Raw genomic sequence first — 6,278 nt, 5'->3', positions numbered from 1 at the left:
GAGAGCACCGTCGCGTCGTCCCGTCGCCCTAGCCCCTTTTTAAGCCAGCGCCTCGTCCCCTAGGGTTTCCCTTCTATCCCTCTCCTCCCTCCGCCGCCGCCGCAGGTGAGTCGCCCACCATAGCCATCGCCTCTTTGGTCCCGAGCGAGTTCGTGAGAGCGAGCTCGTCGCCGGCAAGCTTCTAGCGAGAACCATCCGCCTCCGCCGTGGGCGTCGTCTTCCCTGACGTCGTCTGCGTCGCCTCCGACCACGACAGTCGACGGCGCCGCGGGCCGTCAAGATGGTGTCGCCTGCACCCTCGTCTTCCTCCTCCGCTCGTCTTCTTCACGGAGCCGAACGCCGCCATGATCAGCGCCTCCTCGCACCTCTGTCGTCGAATTTCGGCCTCTTCGTCTTGTCCTACGGGACCCCGGTGAGCAGCCTCCCCTCCTCGCTCTCCCTCGACGTCGTTTGCTTCTGATTCAGCCTCGATATGTTCATGTGAGAGACTTGTCGCTGTAACCTCGCCTTGCGCACGAAACAGAGCACCTCGCTCTCTGTCCGTAGGTGCTTCCACGCACTCCATGCTATGCTCGCGTCCTTGCCAGTTTCCTTGCACGCACGCGCACCGACATGCCTCGCCCGCAATCCTGCATTCCTGCTCGCCGTCGCCTCAGTTCGGCAGCGCCGAGACGGCCCGAGTCAAGCACTAGCTCGTCCTCGGGCTCCCGCAACCACAACTTTGCACACACATGCTCGAACTCGAGCACAACCCCCCTCTCTGCCCCACGTCGCGTGTCGCCGTACCTACGCCCGCACCCTGACCGCGCGCCCGCGCTCGAACGCAAGGACCCGTCGCCTCGCCGCGTTTCCCTTCCCTGCCACTGCGCGCGTCCGCATGCCCGAGGCGAGTCGAGCTCGAACTTGAGCGCCCCGCCGCTCGTAGCCTTCCGGGCCCTTGGATCAGCACTGCTACTCCTTCCCGCACGCCCGCCGCCGCATACGGAGTCCTGCCGTGCCGCCGTTGCTCGCCGGCGACGATGCCATCTCCTATGTTTCCGTAGAAGAAGCCAAGCCAGGGCCCCTAACTGTTTAAGAGCAGCTCGGCCGCACCCTTAACCAAACCACTCGAACATAGCCCAGTGGTTGAAACCTCTCCCACTTACCTTACAGACACAGGTTCGAATCCCTATCGGGCCAGTTGTGAAATGCCTAATTTTTACTCCCTCCATTCGAGAAAAGTTGTCATCAGCTTAGTTCAAATGTAATTTTGTAAAAAGCCCCTTATCCTTTTAAAACTGGTGCTAATCAACCCAGTCTGCTTCTTCCACCTCCCGTCGCAGCTGCAACGCACGCCCCAGCCACCGTCGCCTGTCGGCACCGCGCACCCCAGCCGCCGGCGACGAAGGCCCACCTGCACCACGACTGCCAATTTGCGCCACCCCTGCTTACCTGCTCCACGGCTGACGGGCGGCGGCTCCACGGCTGACGAGCGGCTCCTCCTTGTTGTGCTGCTCGCGTCCCCGGCCCCTTGCTCGTGCCGGCAGCGGCCACCCACTCCGGTGAGGGAGTTGGGCAAGTTCCGGGCCGCCGCTGCTCCACCGCCGACCGCAGAGGTGACCAGCGCATCCATCGTCGGGCCTAGCGCCGCCTCCCACTTGCGTAGCTCCCAGGACGAGTGCCGCCTCCCACCTCCGCTGCTACCTCTGCTTACCGCCTCCTCTCCTACCTCTGCTGGTACCACTCCATGTTTTCCTCCCGCCTCCTCTGCCGCCTTTGCAAAATTGATGTGAAATTACTCTCAAAGTGTATCATTGATGTGAAATTGAGCAGTGGAACAGGAATAGTTTGTTCAATTACTCCTCCTGTGAAATTGTGCAGTGGATCAGGAATAGTGTGTAATGATGCAAACTGTGATGATGCAGTACCTGACACTAAACTCAGATGTCGGTAATGATGCAAACTGTTTGATATTGATAATGCTCATTCAAGCCAATGACAAGATTGCAAGATTTGGTATACCGAATAGATGAAACATAGCATAAGTAAAATGAAAATGACAGATGAGAGGTCAGTTGATTTCAGAGAAGTTGTAGTAATACTAAAGTCGATCTAAATTTGGATTATTTGAAGCAAGATCTGACAAATGATCACAAATAAATTTCAAAGATGCGGTGATGAAATGCTAAACATAAATTTGAGAAACTCTACTGCTGCAAGCAATGATTTGAGAATGTGTATAAATAAACTGAAGCACAAAAAATATGTATAGAGATGGCAGGATCTGAGAATGATTTGAGAATGTGTATAAATAAACTGAAGTACAAAATGCCATCATACTTAATTGCTTCAAATAATCACCACTTCATGACTGCATACTTAATTCAGTTCCAGACAAAATGCCTGTACAATCAGACTGCAGAGTTGCTAGATGCTAGATGGAGTAGGTGTTACAAAATGCCTGTACAATCAGACAATCCCACTTCAAACATCTAATTTTCTCTGTTTTGCAAACTGAAATCAACTTAGCTGTTGTAAGTCCTTAAACTGCTTAATGCTAGGAATGATATCCTCTGATTTATGATAAGGAGCCTGAGAATTTGTGTTGTGAAACTTACTTTGGTTTATGATAAGACTGTACTTGGTCCAGCAGCTGGATGAACTTCGCTGAGACCTATCCGGCCCACCTCTGGGCAGAGTAGCCCTCATGGAGTCCCTCTGTCTGTGCTTTGATGACTTGCGGCACCTTATTGTGCAAAACGTCTACTGCTCCAGCAGCGGCGCTGACCAGAATTATATACACCAATAAATTCAAAAGAACAGAAAATGCTAACGACATGTCAACGCTTAGTAAAATCAAATTTTGAGTTTTGGAATTCCACATAAATGCACATGCAATAAATACAGTTGAAAACTTAAACTAGCAAGCATCCTAGTTGTGTAGAAAAAGATAAAAGAATGCTTGCAAGTAAGACTGTACTTGGGCTTTTTATCTACAAGGCCTTATTTATAGATCCAGTACTACCGAAGAAAGGCATTCCTTAGTGGTTATAAACACTTGTCATCTTCAGTAAACACTTGTAAATCTAGAGTGGTTATAAACTTCGAATGCACCAAGTACTAATATCCTTTGCCAGGCTCTACACCATCTACTTGGAGTAGACAGCAAGATTCACAAAGACATGCACGCTTCAATAGACTTGTGAATGCTAGCAAAGTGATAAGTAAAAACTTGGATGTTCTCAGAAATATAGCACCAGAGGACATTAAGTGAACTGGCTTGTATGCTAAAGGCAAGGAAATGCCACCTTCTTTTCTTCTTCGAGCAGTTGATGAACTGACCTGTATGCTGCAGCTACACATAGGTTCTGCAGAAAATGCACCAAAAGAGTTACACACAGGTGAAGTAAGTAGAATGCAACATTTAATCTCCACTTCTTTTCTTTTGGTAGTGAAATTCAATCTGAATTTTGTAAGCACAGAAAATGCACCAATACTGAACATTTATTCCCACCTCCACCACCATCTTGTCAGTTTCGACAGTGTGTGTATGGAGTAGTTTTGACGGCAGTATAATTGTGCGTCATGTAAACATTATGAGAATGATTAAGGGTTCAGCAATCAGATTATAATTATGACCAGAACAGAGGAACAAATATCATGGTTAGTTTTATGTAAAAAAAAATCAGAAAATGGAGTTACTCACTTGAAGTTACTATAGTTACTCACTTGAACTTACTGTAGTAGTGGCCAAAATTCAGAAAAGTTACTAAACAGCAGAAGTAGTAGTCAAAATTCAAAGTTACTAAAAAGATTCTACACTAAATATACAGTGTTATCCATGTTCTGTATCCAGGACATTTGAATTATTCAGAGAAGGATAATGCAAACTGAAAAGTGTTACGCAAACTGAAAACTGATCCATGTTCTGTATCCAGGACACTAATTTTTGACATTTGAAGCTACATTTCAATTGTTATGCCTCTGTCAATTATTGAATTATTCAGAATATTTAAATTATTCAGAGATCCATGTTCTATATCCAGGATAATGCAAACTGAAAAGTGTTAAAAAGACCATGTGTTTTTTGGGGTCAAAATCTACATGTAAAACTGAAAAGTGAAAATAAAAATGGAGATGATCTAAAGGAGAAAATAAAAATGGAGATGATCCAATAATAGGAGTGTCATGGTGTGCTACAGATTCATGCACAATTTAGAAGAATACACTATCATCAAAGGTCGGCGCAGCACATTCAGGCTAATTTGAGAAAGAATTATCAGCACATTCAGGCACATTCAGGCACATGGCAGCACATTCATGTTTCTGTGCCTTTTCTCAGTTTCAGCAGAATTTTATTTTTTTTGTTTTTGCGGAAAGTTTCAGTACAACTTGACTGAATGAAAGAACTGGAACATCTATCCGAACTATACAAAATTCAAGAACTATACAAAATTCAAGTGACAATTTCAAAGGGACACACACTGTCTTACCCTTCGGCGGGATTAGTAGAACTTGACTGAATGAAAGAACATGACTGAATGAAAGAACTTGACTGAATGAAAGAAATGGATCACCGTGCGCTGCAGCATGTGCTCGCCCCCAACATAACAAGACCAGAATCAACAGAAGCAAACCACGGAGTTGTTGGCCAAAATAATTTCAAACAAAATGAAAGCTGACAAGGGAGAAGAGGACCTGCGTCATGTTGTTCTGCTTCTTGATGAGGGAGGTGAGGAGGGGCCTGAAGAGCGGGGACTCGAGGAGCATACCCAGTACGCCTTGGCGGCGAACGGAACCCCCTTCCTCCTCCTTTGCGGACTGGCGCACGGCCGAAGCGGCGACCGGTGCATAGTCCCACGCGCACCCGAGGTGGCGCAAGCGCAGCGCGAGACACTGCTGCTTGCCCCGTGCCTCCTCTGGCGTCGGGGGCAACGAGGAGGAGGTGTCGCCGCCGCGCGCAAGCAGGAGACGCAGCGGGAGGAAGAAGAAACGACTTTGGGGGTGAAAGAGGGGAGATTTGGGAGGCAGGCAAGGGGGCAGGGGAGCTGCGCGAGGCAGGAGGGAGCGGCGGCGTAGGCCTCCCCGGCGGCGGAGGAGGACGCGCGGGAGAGCAGGGGAGCAGCACGGTGAAGCTGAGCAGGGGAGCTCCGGCGTCGACGCGCCCGTGTCGGAGCGGCGGGGTGTGTCGATTGGAGAAGACGAGGAGTACGGGTTGTGTCGGGAGTTTAGGGAGGGGTTTTCTGCAAAAACGCCATGGTGACAACTTTTCTCGGACGGAGGGAGTACCATTTTGGCCTCTATGACAGTGGGACCCCACTCGTCATTCTCTCTGTCCACACACACCCCTCTCCACACCCACACTCCTGCCACCTCAGCACCCCGGGCCCCCTCGTCATTGACAGTGGCTGGCTCAGCCCGTGTTCCCCTGTTGTTTTATTTTCTTTTGCATAATTTCAGAAATGCCATCATTTTGATTTGTGAATAACTAAATATCCATGCATCCAAATAGATCATGTCATATATGTAAAATGCTTAGAATTTTGTCTAGTTTCATAATATGCAACTGTCATCCATGTTTAAAATGGTTAAACTTGCTGTTTGTTTAAGTTTGCATAAATGCCATGTTAAAATGTTTTATTTCATAACTAATTAACCGTAGCTCTAAATTAAATAAACTTTATATGTAAATGGGGTGAAAAAATGCATAGATTAACTTGATGCACTTTATTTTACTGTTTAACAACATCAAAATATGTTTTAGGGCAGAACAGTACCAAACTCAAAATATGCATATAAGGATTTTCCGGAATTGTTGTTTGTTGTTTCCGGCCTCATTTAAACTTGCCTAGATAGCTAGTTTACTTATGCCTCACCTCTTGCCATTGTAACCAACATTTAATATTGTTGAGTAGTTCAAACGGGAGAGAACTAAATAATTGTTGTGAAGTTTAGTCAATATGCAACTCGTTGCATATTGAGCTCCACTTAATTTGTAGTGTTGTTTGTTGCACTTTGCCATACCATGCATATTTAAACCGGACATGCATCATACTTGTTTGTGCATCATGCCATATTTATGCTTGTGTGTTTACCATGTTATTTGCTTCTTTCCGATTTGCTTCTCTCGTTAGCTTCGGTTTCGTTCCGGAGTTGTGAGGATTCGTTCGACTATGTCCGTTTGTCTTCTTCCTAGCGGGATTTCAGGCAAGATGACCATTACCCTCGATATCACTTCTATCTTTGCTTACTAGTTGTTCGTTCTATCGCTATGTCACGCTACCTACCACTTGGTTATC

At 47.1% G+C, this 6,278-nt stretch overlaps 1 long non-coding RNA gene across 3 annotated transcripts; it reads right to left on the bottom strand.

Annotated features, from left to right (window-relative positions):
- Positions 1-2,385: 2,385 nt before the first annotated feature.
- On the bottom strand, positions 2,386-5,201 carry LOC109750957 (uncharacterized). 3 transcript variants are annotated; one of them, XR_012181721.1, is made up of 4 exons: positions 4,678-5,201; positions 4,473-4,562; positions 3,288-3,347; positions 2,386-2,762 (listed from the first exon to the last, which is right to left on the bottom strand). It is a non-coding gene; the product is annotated as an uncharacterized lncRNA (long non-coding RNA). The 3 variants fall into 3 exon arrangements; XR_012181722.1 differs by lacking the exon at positions 4,473-4,562 and having other exon boundaries at positions 4,678-5,191; XR_012181720.1 differs by lacking the exon at positions 4,678-5,201 and having other exon boundaries at positions 4,473-4,647.
- Between the last annotated feature and the right edge of the window lie 1,077 nt (positions 5,202-6,278).

The sequence above is a fragment of the Aegilops tauschii genome, chromosome 4 (genome assembly GCF_002575655.3).
Source record: "Aegilops tauschii subsp. strangulata cultivar AL8/78 chromosome 4, Aet v6.0, whole genome shotgun sequence".
NCBI classification, from domain to species: domain Eukaryota; kingdom Viridiplantae; phylum Streptophyta; class Magnoliopsida; order Poales; family Poaceae; genus Aegilops; species Aegilops tauschii.
This window is presented reverse-complemented; position numbering and strand designations above follow the sequence as displayed.